The 14,909-nt window shown below is 47.0% G+C and overlaps 1 protein-coding gene and 1 long non-coding RNA gene across 8 annotated transcripts in view; one reads left to right on the top strand and one right to left on the bottom strand.

The window, feature by feature from the left end:
* The window catches only part of PHACTR1 (phosphatase and actin regulator 1), a 565,269-nt gene that overhangs the window by 240,065 nt on the left and 310,295 nt on the right, over positions 1 to 14,909 (top strand). The window contains exon 1 of one of the 7 annotated variants that reach the window (XM_058732985.1): positions 10,579 to 10,712. The exons of 5 other annotated variants lie outside the window; for them this stretch is intronic. The gene's annotated coding sequence lies outside the window, so the exon portion shown is untranslated. Of the gene's footprint in view, positions 1 to 10,578; positions 10,713 to 10,961; positions 11,175 to 14,909 lie in introns of those variants that run through there. One more of the 7 variants, XM_058732984.1, reaches the window with a different exon arrangement.
* LOC131513778 (uncharacterized) overlaps positions 1 to 14,909 on the bottom strand; it is a 135,274-nt gene that overhangs the window by 120,256 nt on the left and 109 nt on the right. The window lies entirely within an intron of this gene.

Here is a 14,909-nt window from a genome sequence, read left to right as displayed (position 1 = left end):
GAATAACCCAATACCTTGGCTTCAGCCAATACTCCAGCTTCTCAAGTATAACCTGAAGAAACGTAACTATTGCTGTTATTTTCTTCTGTGTTGACGCAAGTTGTCTAGCGATTCTCATATCAGTTAATGCCTACCGCATTAGGTTCTGCAGAAGAATGACAAAAAGGCGTCATAAAGAAAAAGACATGGAAAAACAATTTTTTTTTCAATTTTTGAATGCTTGATGAATTGAATTAATGACTTGGGGGACTCAAAATAGAAGTAATTAACAAATACCTTTTTAAAATTTTTTGTAAGTTTATTAAAAAATTTTTTTAATGCTTATTTTTTTGAGAGGCCGAGAGAGAGAGACAGAGAGCAAGCAGGGGAGGGGCAGAGAGAGGGGGAGACACAGAATCCGAAGCAGGCTCCAGGCCCCGAGCTGTTGGCACAGAGCCCGACGCGGGGCTCGAACCCACGAACCGTGAGATCATGACCTGAGCCGAAGTCGGTCGCTTAGCTGACTGAGCCACCCAGGCACCTCTAGAAAATTCCTTTAAAAGCACAAACCTGGGAGCCACACACACCGGGGTTTATATCCTGATTCTAGAGCCTACCTGTTGTATGACCTTTAGGAAAACAGACATACATACACATTGCCAGGAGCCATGGTGCGCACTCTCCTTACGTTAATTCATTTAACCCTCACGATGGCCCTAAGGAACGGATGAGGCTCTGAAAAAGTTTAAGCACATTAAACATGTAGCAAGTGACAGAGTCAGATTCAAACTCTAAGCTATTTAATGACAAAGCCAGTTACTTTCCACCAGTCTGGAAACTTTATGACGACAGAAATTACGTCTGCTTTGTTTATATGTTTGTGTGTCCAGAGTCTGGCACATAGCAAGCTGTTAATAACTATTTGTTAAATGACCAGATGAATATAGGAATATGGAAGTTACTGAACAAACTCTCATGCTGTTTTCAGTACACTTTCTCGTTTTGAGCCTTAATTTTTTTTTTTTTTTTCTTCTGTTGGCTCATTGTAGGTGCTCAGAGCCTGAGCTCGATGGCTCGGCGATCTTAGGGATAGATAGTTCTGCGTCCTTAGTCAAAATAGATCTCTTGCTCCAGGATATTTGGCCATTAGTGGCAACAATAATTGTGACAGTTGAGAACATTGAGGGTAAAGTGAGAGCTGATTGACTGAATCGTTTGAAACAACTCCTTAGGACTGTGACATTAGCATAAAGGCTTAAAGTGTCGCTGTTCAAAGTATGGGTTGAAGGGAACGTGTCTAAACGGAAGGAAATGTGACTATAAAAAGAAAGGGGTGTACTCCAGCCGGCTCTTAAGGCCTTGGGAGCAAACACCATCATAACGGTTGGGATCGGGTTTCTGGTGACGGTGTTGGGGTCGGTGTTGGTGACAAACAGTATCTGAGATGTGTCTGCTCCGTGTCACTCTTGATGCTAAGTACTTAACGGAACCTCATTTATCCTGACAATAATCCTGCAACCCGGTCATTATTTTTATCACCTTTTTAGCCACGTGGGTTCCGTGAAGGTCACACAGCTAAATGATAAGGTCAGTTTAAACCCTGGTCCTCCCCGACTTCAGGGCCTGAGCTCTGAAGCCTACGTTTCCGTGCTTTAGGAGACTGTCATGGAGGCCATATTTGTTTTCCAATTAGGTTTTGTTGTGTTTTCAACACCTCCATTTCATTGACATGGGTCAGGAATTCAGGAAGGGCTCTGCTGGGTGATTCTGGCTCTAGTCCCTGGTGAGGTTGCGGTCAGACAGTGACTATGGGGGGATGGGGTTCGAGCATCTGAGAACTCTCTCTACCGCGTCTCCACTTGGGCCACGTTGGGCTTCCTCCTACGATGGCAGGCACAGTGAGGTGAATTGCTTACTTGCCAGCTGTCTGCTTCGAGAGTAAATATTCTAACTAGTAAGGTAACCCTAGCCTAGTCTCTCTGGTCCCACAGAATTACTTCCGCCACGCTGACGGCAAGAGGGCTCCAAGCCGCCCCTGACTCAGATTCTCAGGAAGAGGAAGTAAACTCCACCCCCCGGGGCCAGGAAGTGGCAAGGTTCTAAAGAGTAGGTGGCATGGGAAATACAGCTGTGTCCAACTTTGGAAACTGTTAGCCGCAAGGTGAAGGCTTGGGGATGGGTGGGGACAGACTAAGAGGGAAGACACACGTGCCAGAGGCCTCACTTAGCTGATGCCAAGGAACTTTATACAGGGGGCTGGGGGGCGTTGTAATCTCTTTCCATTTTAGACCTGAGGAAATGGAAACTCACAAACATACCTGGCCAACGTCATTCAGCACCTGCTGTTCCCCGGGCCACCTGACAGACGCTTTTACACACATCACGCGCGACTTGCCCCCGATGTATTAGTCTCAGCGTCGCACACGTGAAGAAACAGGCTAACTAGGTTGTTCCCGGGGAGCAGGTAGCCGAACCCGAATTCAATCCCAGGTGTCTCCCTCCTGGGCAGTCCACCTTTTAAAACCTCATTCGTTTGCCCCGTTCGATGGTCCGCTGTGTATCTCCTCTCCCTTCCTGTGTCTTTCTTGGGTCTCAGCCCCTTTTATAACGTCCACTTGGTGCTTTGGAGAGAATTAAAGGAAACCACACCACCACCTGCCCTCTGGGAAACTGCCCTTTTTCTGTTGTTCTCCCGAAGCTCTCATACAGACATTGTGCTGAGCTGGCCAGAAGGCAGTTTGAAAAATGGCTTGGGAGATAGACAGTCGCATTGACTTGGCAGAGAGTGAGGTATTAACTGCTCGGTGATAGATTATGCCAGAGGCCTCAGATCTTTTTCCTGTCAGGCTCTGCCTTCCTTCTGGGAAGCTCTGTGGGAAGCAGCCCCCTTTGCTCTGAACAAGAATCCTTTGACCTCATACCTTTCTTGTTTATGGTATGGCAGGCCTTCTAAGAGAGGGCAGAAACAGGCTGGTCTAAGTTTAGCAACCTGGGGAGCTTAATATGGCTTTGGCAGGCAGATCTCGATACAAAGTGTCTTAGTCAGCTGGCCAAGAATAGCAAGGGATAAAATCAACTCATTTTGTGTTTTCATTATTTTATTTTATTTTTTATTTTTTGGTCATCATGTCTCTTTATTTTATTTTGTTCTATTTTCATTCTAGTAGTTAGCATTCAGGGCTCTGTTGGTTTCAGGTGTACAGGAACGTGATTCAACACCTTCCACACATCCTCCGGGGCTCGTCGTGACGAGCAACAACTCAACACCCCTAAAAAAACAAATAATCCGATTAAACGTTAAACTCGTGTGAACAAAAATGATAAACGGAAAGGGTGGGGGGAGAAAAAGGGAGGCGGGAGGGAGGATGAAGGAAATGAAGAAGAAAGGAAAGAGAGATGGAAAAGGAAAGAAGGAAGGGAGGCAGCAGAGGTTGGGGAGGTCAATCTGCTCGTTGCCTGAATGCGTGCCAACAGCAAGTTGAGTAGAAGGAAGGTAAGCGAGGTAGGTCACAATCTCATGGTTCGTGAGTTCGAGCCCCACGTCAGGCTCTGTGCTGACAGCTCGGAGTCTGGAGCCTGCTTCAGTTTCTGTGTCTCCCTCTCTCTCTCTCTGCCCCTCTCCCACTCATACTCTCTCTCTCTCAAAAATAAATAAACATTAAAAAAATTTTTTTAAAAGAATAAACATTTCCATTAATTGACACAGTCATTAGCCGATCATGGACATGATCTCCTGTAGCGCCCACAATAACCCCCAGTATCCACGGCTGCTTTTTACAGATAAGGAAACTGAGGCTGACAGTACCTTACCCTGCAGAGGCAGCCCTACTCTGTGCAGTGTGTTGTAAATCCAACGGGCGGTGGCAAGGGTCGACCTCTGGGGGCATGGAGAACACTGCCCAGATTGAGTCCAAGAGCGAGTTAAATTTTTGCAAGACTCCGTCTGTCTTCCAGCCCCAGGCCAGGCATCCTAGCACAACCCTCCTCCAAGTCTCAGGCTGTCCCAGGCTCCAGAGTCCCCAGAAACTGCATCAGTAATAGCTTTTCTGGTGACACTCAGGCTATTATGCTGTTTATGTGGGTGGAAATATGTATTTATTATTTGAAGCATTAAGTATATTTTCTCTTCATTTCATTTAAACGAGAATTTATTAATCCCTGACCACATGCGCTGCCATTTATTTAGTGGTGCCCTGGAAACAAAGGAGAGAGAACAATGAATAAGCCTCAGCAGCTGACAATGCAATGGGGAAACAGTCCATCGCGCCAGAACCCAGTGGGTGCCATCCCTGGGCACCCGTGAGCAAGCCATTCTCCGGTCCCTCCACGTTTCTTTTTCAGTTAGACTTGATTTTTTTTAGACCAGTTTTAGGTTCACAGCAAAACTGAGCAGAAAGTACAGAGAGTTCGCATATATGCCCCACACCCGACACCCACAGCCCTCCTCCGTATCGGCATCGGGCACCAGACGGTTAGTTCCATGTGTTTCAAGGGATGAGTCACCACTGACCTGTTACTACAATAGCCACATTGACTCATCAGTATCACCCAAAGCCCCAGTTCACATGAGGGTTCACTCCCCGTGGTGGACAAATATATGATAACATGTATCCACCATTAGAGTATTACACAGACTAGTTTCACTGCCCTAAAAATCTCTCTGTGTGACATCTATTCTGTCACACACACACACACACACACACACACACACACACACACACCTCCCCAGCCCCTGACAACTACTGACGTTTTTTTTACTCTCTGCATGCTTTACCCTTTCCAAACTGTCATAGAGTTGGACTCCTGCAGGATGGAGCCTTTTCATGTTGGCTTCTTTGACTTAGTAAGAGACGTGTAAGTTTCCTCCGTTTCTTTTCATGGCTTCAGAGCTCACTTCTTAGGGCTAAATAGTCTGTTGTCTGGACGTACAAAGTTGACTTCTCCACACACTTCCCAAAGGACATCTTGGTGGCTTTTAAATCCTGGCAGTTGTGAATACACCTGCTGTAAACATCCATGTGCAGGTTTTGGTGGAAACCAAAGCTTTCAATCCATCCGGGTGGACACCAACGGGCACACTTGCTCGATTATAGGTCAAGAGTCTATTTGGTAAGAAACCCCCTACCTGTCTTCCAAAAGGGCTGCAATGCTTTGTATCCCCACCAGCAATGGATTCCGTGGCTCTGTGGCTCCAATCCTCACCACCCTCTGGTGCTGGTGCTTCCGCTTTTTAAAGCCCCACTAAACTGAACTACGTGGAAATGACTGGAAAGCCAAAAGTAGAGCCAAAAATGATCCTGAGCAACAAAACTCAGCATCCCATCCAGGCATGTCCGTGTGGCAGGGTTTCTCAACCCTTCCCGAAAGCTACCATATTCTTGTTCTGTACAAAATACCATTAAGGTAGGCTTTCTGTTTTCCCAGCCCATGAAGAATCGGAAGCATTAGGGGCAGCTGGGTGGCTCAGTCGGTTAAGTGTCTGACTTTGGCTCACGTCATGATCTCACGGTTTGTGAGTTCCAGCCCCACATTGGGCTCTGTGCTGACAGTTCAGAGCCTGCTTTCGACTTTCTCTCCCTCTCTCTCTCTCACAAAAATAAATGAAGACACTTAAAAAGACACAAGATACATGCATTAGCCTGTTAACAAATGAGTTAACAAGCGAGTACGTGATCCTGCATTCTTTAGGGGCATACCCACACATCAACTTTTCATAAGTGGTGTTTACAAGAATGACCCTAAAATGTTACATGCACCCTGACATTTATAGCAGCATTATCAACAATAACCAAATTATGGAAAGAGCCCAAATGTCCATCGACTGATGAATGGATAAAGAAGATGTGTATATATACACACACACACACACACACACACACACACACACACACACACACACTGGTATATTATTCGGCCATAAAAAAGAATGAAATCTTGCCATTTGCGGCAACGTGGATGGAGCTAGAGAGTGTCGCTCATGCTAAGTGACATGAGTCAAAGAAAGACAAATATCATATGATTTCACTCAAATGTGGAATTTAAGATTACAAAGCAAATGAACATCGGATGTCAAAAAGAGAGAGGCACACCATAAAACAAACTTTTTTTTTCTAAAATTTTTTTTGATGTTTATTTATTTTTGAGAGAGACAGAGACAAAATGCACGTGGGTTAGGGGCAGAGAGAGAGAGGGAGACACAGAAGCAGGCCCCGAGCTGTCAGCACAGAGCCCGACGTGGGACTTGAACTCATGAGCCATGAGATCATGACCTGAGCCGATGAAAGACTGGAAATGCTATTCAAGGTGCCACAGTTTTGAAAAATTGAGAAGTCCCTCTCGTGCAGCTTTCTCTTTATTGTTGCAGCTTTATTGTTGAAATTAAATGTTTGTAAAATGCTTACTATGGTGTAGGGTACTTAGTGGTACTAATAAATCTTGGCTCCTCCTATGCAATGATGATGGTGGTGGCGATGACGATGACGATATACCAAGTGGTTAGACAATTAGAAGGGGGGGGCAGAGGTGGATGGAAAGGGAAGGGTATTGGAATGCCCCAGGCATTTATTGAGATGCTACTATATCCCAAAGTGAAACCAAAGGCAAGCATCATGTGGTTCCCCCCCGTAAGGAAATGCCTGTCCAGCGTGTCATGTAATTACAACAGAATTGTGATAAATGGTATACACATCTATTTGTAAGCGTGGTGTAGACGACCTAGGTGAGGGGGCTGTTAATTTGGACTACAGGGTTAAGAAACCCTACGGTAAATACTGCAGCTAGGCTCACAGGATTTTTCTGCCTGCGAAGGGGCAGGCATTTTAAGAAAGGACGTTCCAGGCAGAGGGAACAGACTAACCAGAGGCAGGTTGTCATGGAAATCATGAATGTAGACCGAGGTAAAAATCAAAGAAAGGGCAGCCAGGAGATGGGCCAGAGAGTTCCCTGAAGGCCACTTTATGGTTGCCTATGGATCTTATTTGAAAGGTGTCAGGTTGCTCTGAAAGGTTTACAGCTGAGACGCGACGGGGTTAAATGTCTGCTTTCACTGTGTACTCACACTGAAGGCAGGATTGAAAGCCAACATGAATGGCTGGAGAGGGGAGGCAGGGAGCCCAGGCAGGGGTTCCTGGGATCGTCTGGGATAGAGCAGAGGTCCCGGAACTGCAGAAGAGGTGACAGGGAGACCCGGGAAGACCGAGTGGTCTGTTGGAGGGGTTCCAAAGAGCGGAGGGAGACGTACAAAGTGCAAACACGAGGGGCGCCTGGGTGGCTCGGTTGGTTGGGCGACGGGCTTCTCTGGGGTCACGATCTCGCGGTCTGTGAGTTCGAGCCCCGCGTCGGGCTCTGTGCTGACGGCCCGGAGCCTGGAGCCTGCTTCGGGTTCTGTGTCTCCCCCTCTCTCTGCCCCTCCCCTGCTGATGCTGTGTGTCTCTCAATATATAAACGTTAAAAAAAAACAAAACTGCAAACATGATTCTGAGGTTCCTAACTCGGGCAACTGGGGCTACCCAGTGAAGGAATGTTTCATAAACCTGAGATTTATTTCTTAATCTTCGCTATCCTCTGATGGCATGAAAGAAGCTGAACCTTTCAAACCATTTCAGTTCCGAGCTTATTTGATCTTTTCTCGCTGCATCCAAGAGAACACCACTCGATTTATGCCGTAAGGCCAGCGCCAAATGAATGTAATTTATCTTTCTAAACGTTTCAAGTAGGGATAAGCAAATGCGTCCTCAGAAGAACAAATTCCAAGCCCCGAGTGACCAAATAGGTTCTGAGGTTGCACCATCCAATGTGGTAGTCACTGGCCACATGTGGCTTTGAGAACCTGAAACGTGGCTCCTACCCCCCAACGGAGATGTGATGTAGGTGGTACATACATATAATTCATACCAGGTTTCAGAGATTGAGTGTGAAGAAAAGAATAAAAAATAGTTTGTGGCTAAGTTTACATTGACTACATGTTGAAATGACATTTGGGGTATATTGGATTAAATGAAATAAACATATTGCCAAAATTAATTTCACCAGTCATTTAATTCTAATTCTAATTTTTTTAAAGGATAGGCTTTTAAACGTTGATTTCTGAGAGAGCGTGAGTGGGGGAGGGGCACAGAGGCTCGCTCCCAAGCCCGCTCTTCACTGTCAGCATGGAGCCCGTCGCAGGACTCGAACCCATAAAGCATGAGATCGTGACTTGAGCCAAAATCGAGAGGTGGAGGCTCCGCTGACTGAGCCACCCAGGTGCCCCTCACTACTCTTTTAATGCAACAGCTAGACAACTTTATTTCATTTTATGTTTTAAAAATGTTTATTTTTGAGAGAGAGAGAGAGAGCAGGGGAGGAGCAGAGAGAGGGAGACAGAGAATCCAAAGCAGGCTCTGCACTGACAACACAGAACGGGGCTCAGATTCCCCAGCCAAAGTCTGATGCTTAACCGACTGAGCCACCCAGGCACCCCTAGACTGTTCTAAATCACATATGTGGCTCCCCACATTGCTTTTCTCCCCATTACTGAGGAGGGTCTCATCACCTGATGCTTCCTATTCTCTTACTGTGTAGTTACCTAATGTGGCAACATTAATTATATGTACGATACCTAGAGGGGCTGAAGTAAACAGACATCAGTCTGTCCCTGGGGTTTACACATTTATATTTTTTTCACATGTGTCTGGGTCTTTGCAAAACCATGCATGGAGAATCGGAAGGCTGGCCTGTAATCCCTGCCTGTGTCACTGGCTTTTTTGGGTCTGTATAAGGAGAGTAAAAATGATCCCGGGGTGCCTGGGGGCGCTCAGTCGGCTGAACGTCCGACTTCGGCTCAGGTCACGATCTCACGGTCCGTGGGTTCGAGCCCCGCATCGGACTCTATGCTGACAGCTGGGAGCCTGGAGCCTGCTTCGGATTCTGTGTCTCCCTCTCCCTCTGCCCCTCCCCCTGCTCACGCTCTGTCTCTCCCTCTCTCTCAAAAATAAATAAACAGAAAAATAAAAATAACGATCCCGTGCCCACTTCAGAGGGATATGTGGATAGACGCTTACAACGGACTTTGGGAAGCTATTCTTAGGACACAGTATCAGTCTCGTGTCAGCACAGCTTTATATAGTAATGGTATCTAGTGTTACGCCCAACGCTGGAGGTAGAAAGGAACGGCAGGGTAGTTTCCTCTGGGGGCTATAGGCCGGGTGCAGAAGGGAGCAAGGAGGTCAGAGTAGGACAGACCAAAAGAGGGTGATCAGGGTTAGTATTTGTTCCCGTAGACTTTAACAGTCCTTTTCAGGTACTTCCCACATTCACCAACAAGCCTCCACTGGCTGGGAGAAGACAGGGAACCCAGAGCCCAGCCCCCTCCTCCTGCAGCTCAGCCTGGCTTTGATATGGACAAAGCTAACAGGTTGCAGTTTTTTTATGTTGGGATTATCATGTTTCATGATGCTTTCAGTGTTCCGCTCATTTTACACGGTCCGAGTTTCTCAAAGAGCCTCTCATTCTTGGGTCAATTCTATGGTCTAACATGCTGCCCCCTCCATGAATATCACAGAAATGATGGATGCCGAGAAAGGGAAATTGGAACAGACTGGGATGATTCTTATCACCTTCGCCCCAGACAGTGCTGGCTTCAAAATATCCAGGGAGGTTTGCCTTAAGGGTTTCAGTTTGGTGGAAAGTAGGGGGTGAGAGAGTTGGCTTTTAAAAGGTATTTGCATAGCAAGCATGTAGCTTTCGGTGGGGTGTTAGGCTTATCTGAGGAGGCTGGGGGAGGGTTTATGGTGATCAAGGTCAGGTGGGGAGAGGGGAGTTGGCCGATGACCCCTCAACCCAATTTACCCCTTTGACATTTCAGGGAACTTAAGATTTGTGGCAAAAGTAGTAAACACTCCAGGTTTCAATGCTCTTTCCTTCAGGTGTTACAGATCTACGCCCTCTATCATTCAGCGATGTGGCTCATCTGGAGCCGCCCTGAAAGAAAATCAAGGAAGCTGCTACAGTTACATCTTAAGATGTTACATCTTAAGCAATCTCTGCTAACTCAGCATTGGCATTTAGGAGGTCCTCTACCCAAAAGTATCAAACCAAAGGGAAATACACTGCAAAAATGTAGCAGTCCCCTCTGCCCAACCTGAAGTTTCAAAAAAGAAGGGTCAGCGGAGTTTCCAAGGTCTCCCTCACCCCACTCCACTCCTCTCCCCTCCCGTCACTCCAGGGGGAGGGGGAGGGGGAGGGGGAGGGGGGGGGAGGCCTGTTGGGGGAGGGGCGGGGACTGTGGCTTTCTGATCCGAACTCCCAACAGCACAGTTTGAATTATATAATGGAGCTGCTGTGAGTCAGGTGACAGGCTCACTGAGTAATTCCCTGCAGAAGGAGACAAACTGCATGTTAAAAAGCTCAACAAATACTAAAAAAGAAAATAATAATAAATAAATAATAAATTAAAAAAAAAAAAAACAAAACATAAAAAACTCCGGCCATGAGTTCCAGACTGGCAAGCGGCAGGTTTCTCTGAATTTTCTCCAAACCGAAACCGCTGGGCTGGCTGTCCAGGTCCGGAGGCTCCCAGAGGCTGCCGCGGAGGGCCAAGTGCAGGTCGGGGGGTCTGGTTGGATCCTTGGGTTACTTTCTGTTTCATTTCGAAATGTTCCCTGCCTCTGAAATTGGTTGCCTCCAATGTCAAGGAAAACGCCTGGCTCCTTGGAGACTTCAGCCAGGCTTTTAAGAACTGGGGCTTTGTGAAGGTAAGAGACATCAGAGTCCTGCCAGCCCCCTCGGGGGGCGCCGCCCGGCAGTGGCCTGGGTGCCAGCAGGGAAAGCCAGGAGGAGTCTGCCAACTTGTTCTGGGATCTGGATGAGGCTGGAGAAACCTGTGGAAGGGTTTTAAGGTTACACGGGTGGCCACCCAGTCCATGGTGAGTGGGATCGGTCCCCCAGCTCCCGTGGGCTCCCTTCCAGCCCCCATCCCGTCTTATGGAGGAGATTGTCAGCAGTCAGGGACTTGGCACGGGCTGGCCCGGGGCCGGGAAGGAAGGCGAAGGAGCCGCCTGGCACTGAAAGCCTTGCCTGGGTGTGTGTAGCATGTGTATTTCAGACCCGGACGCTTCCCACTGTTGCTTAGTCCAAGAAAGCACAGCTATTAGCCAGAAAACAGACCCGGAGGGGAGGATACTTGCGTGAGCAAAGAGCTTGGGAGCACCCGTAAGGTAGGTTTTTGAGTCTTAAGTAATTTTAATTGCTTTTTGTGTGTTTGTTAGTTGGGTTTTGCATTCGGTTTTTTGTGTGTGTGGCTGGGTTTAGGGAATTTTCCCCTTTTGGAGCTGCCAGCGTGGATTGATTTGGTTTTTCAGTCTTCGGAGCTGGTTCACGGGATGTCTTGGAACCCACTGGTGGAGCTGTGGATGCCTGGAAGTCAGAAGACTCTGGTGGGAAACTAGGGATGTTTTTCAGATCAGGGGGATTCACTTGCAAATCTCACTGCGGTATAGACTTGCTGGGCGCCGCTGAGGCAGGCAGCACTTAGGAACCTCAGGAAGTTTCCGACTTAAAGAGACAGGAGAGGAAAAATCGGATCAAGCAGTCGTTACTCTGGGGGAGGTGGGCCCCGGGGAGAAGTTGTGGATGACAAAAGAGAAAGCGGACCGGACCGGGGAATAAGTAGAAGGAAAAAGAAAGGTTTGGTTAGACCCCATTTGAGGCTGTGGCATTTTGAGGTTTGAGGCATGGGGATAAAAATCAATATGGCAACGGATCACAGCTTGCTGGGCATGAACGAGAACGGCCACCATGGGTTCTTTTTCTCACGGATTCTTAGAGAACTCAGGAAATAGGCAAGGCGGTAGTTTTGAGGGGTTCCTTTTGAATTGCGTTTCTTTTTTGGCCACACTGAGGTGCTCTAAACAAAATACGGTGATGTTCAAGCCAAAGGGAACATGTGTTCAGAATGATGTCTTGTGAAGAGATATTCAGGTTTTTGGCTGCCTCTTACCCCTTTGCAACCTCACTCCTTGGCGGGGGCGAATTCTATGAGCAAAACGTGTCCAATATAAACAACTCTTTGGAGGGGCACAAGGATCGCCATGAGAGAGTATTCAGATATCACAAAAAGAAATGATCCTGATTCAGTGATTCTTTGAGATCACCAGCACATTTCGGGATGGAAAAGGTTCCATTTAGCACAATCAAATGATGACCACAGAGCCAAATGGGATAACGTGGTGAGGTTTCTGATTAATGCCCATGTGTGAAATATAGATAGCGTAATATCACAAATATTCGTAATATGAGAGAACAGTTCATGGATCCCCCTTTGCAGGCCTTGGCAGTCCCTCCAGAAAGCATCGCTTAAATAATTAATGACAGCGCATGGAGTGCCTTTGATGCAGATTTCCACCCCTCGAAAACGGATGCATTTCTACATTTCCATAATATACCGAGGACCGAGATTCGTGAGGGTGACCTCTGGACACCATATGATCCACCAGTGCCTTTGAGATCACAGAAGATGACACGGTGCCCTGACTAGTTTTACTGTTGAGTGCCTTGCCTTGCACTCTGTAATTCACTCACATTTGGTCATCTGCCTAAATCGTGGTGCCCACATTTTCCACCCCAAGAACCAGGACTTGTGGTGTTACAAAGGATTTTTGTGTTACTTTCAGGGTGAGGCACAGTCTGGGAAATGCAGTTTGGACACAAAGATAATAAGTTTGGATGTCCGCTTCTGGGACAGTTCAGTAGCTCATGTGACAGCTGATCAGAAGAGGCCAGAGAGGAAGGGGAAAATCTGGTCCCCGTAGAAATGTGGAGACTTTGTTTAAAAGCATAAGCCTTCTGTGTTCACACTGGGGCTCTGTTTGCAATTCTTCCACCTATTCAGTGAGTGACCTTGGGCAAGCTTCCTGACCTTTCTAAGCCTCGGTTTTTCCCTCTGTAAAATTGGATATTAACAGTAGTTAACTCACAGGTTGTATGGGAAGTGAATAAAGTGATACATGAGGAAAACAGCACATAGCACAATGTTTCGCATAAGTAGCATCGAATAAACAGTACCTGATATTATTATGGTTATGATTTGTGACTTTTAGTGGCTACTGTTGTTAGTGTTATGATTTGTGATGTTTTCAGTGACCACAAAACAGTTGAGAAACCAGTTCATGGTTTTCCTTTTAATATCCCAGAGAGGAAGGAATAAATAATGTTGTGCAACTTTACAACAACGTTTGGGATCCTCAGAATGTTCTGGAATGAAGCTGTTAGCATGTCTGTTCCTTTTTGTGAATCACTGTCCCCACGTTTTGCACAGAAGAGTCTATTGAACTGGTTGAAGCCACACAGGACATCGGTGGCAGCACTGGGGGTGGTGGGTGGATATCTGTCCCCAGGCTCCCTGAGCCCTACCTGTGGGATTGCACTGTTCCTGATGATCCCACTGGGGACCACACCAGGGCTGGCCCCACCAAGGCAGGGTAGCCCTTGTCTCTGGAGAGCCTTGGACACTTTCCATGGATGGAGTCCAGTGCGGCCGACTTGATTTTCCTCACTTCAGCTTGCTGTTAGTTACGCTGTGTCATTTTTTTTCTCCAGAATTGCTGGTCTTAGAGCCCCTAAAGGTGTTTACCCACGTGGCCAGCTCATGCCGATGGGTGGTTGTGATCATGACCCCAGCGCTCCAATTGGAACAGCGCAAAATCTGCGACCCTGCAGCCCCTTCTGGGCTCTGTTTTTATTTTCTCTTGCAGTCTCCCAATGGGGGGGATTTCATGCCTCCCATCAAGCAACCACCGATCATATGCTATAAAAGTCCAAAAACAGTCATATAATTAATCTAAAGGCTAACGATGTCAAAAGGCCTTTCTTTTTGCATTCCATGGGTATTCTGCTTCCTGTAGGATTCAGAATCCACAGTTACAGGGAAGGTGCTGAGAGAGGGATTTCATAAAAAGGTGCTCCAGGTGCCTGGGCTCTCAAGGCAACAAAGTGAATAAAAATCCCCCCTGCTCCCCGACAAGGGCAGAGTGAAGAATGGTGTAGAGTGTCTTCTTTTAAGAAACCCACCACAAAGACAACACAAAAGTCTAAAATTAAGACAAACAGAAATGGGGGGCACCTGGGTGGCTCAGTCGGTTAAGCATCTGACTTCGGCTCAGGGCATGATCTCGCGGTTCGTGAGTTAGAGCCCCGCATCGGGCTCTGTGCTGACAGCTCAGAGCCTGGAGCCTGCTTCAGATTTTGTGTGTGTGTCTCTCTCTCTGCCCCTCCCCTGCTCATTCTCTCTTTCTCTCTCTCTCTCTCTCTCTCAAAACTAAACATTAAAAAAAAAAAAAAAAAAACTGAAGAGATGACCAGAACCTTTGACTATTCCCTCAACAATGTTTAGAACTTGAATGTTAGCTGGGCCTATCAAGAGGTTTTAATAACTACTTAGGATTAAAGAAAATCGACAAAAAGGAAGGAGCGTGTATGTTACTAAAAAACGGGATTTTCTTCTTAGGGATACAGAAGAAAATCACTGTGGATAATCTATAGCTAATGCATCACCTATAACTGCTGTATCCATTTGCTAGGGTGACTGTAACACAAAGGCTCAGAATGAGAGGCTTAAACAGCAGAACCTTATTGTCTGATGGCTCTGGAGGCCCAACTCCAAGGTGGTGGTGTTGGCAGTTTGGTTTCTCCCGAGACCTCTCTCCTTGGCTTGAATATGGTGGCCTTCTTTCTGTGCCCTCAGATGTGTGTGTGTGTGTGTGTGTGTGTGCGCGCGTGTGTGTGTGTGTGTGCGTGCGTGTGCATGTGTCCACGCGCACGCACATCCCTGGTGTCTCTTCCTCTTCTTTTTTTTTTTCTAATTTTTAATGTTCTATTCATTTTTAAGAGACATAGAGCATGAGCAGGGGAGGGGCAGAGAGAGAGGGAGACCCAGAATCCGAAGCGGGCTCCAG

This window comes from Neofelis nebulosa, chromosome 6 (genome assembly GCF_028018385.1).
Source record: "Neofelis nebulosa isolate mNeoNeb1 chromosome 6, mNeoNeb1.pri, whole genome shotgun sequence".
NCBI lineage: Eukaryota > Metazoa > Chordata > Mammalia > Carnivora > Felidae > Neofelis > Neofelis nebulosa.
Note: the sequence above shows the minus strand (reverse complement) of the source record. Positions and strands in the feature narration are given on the sequence as shown.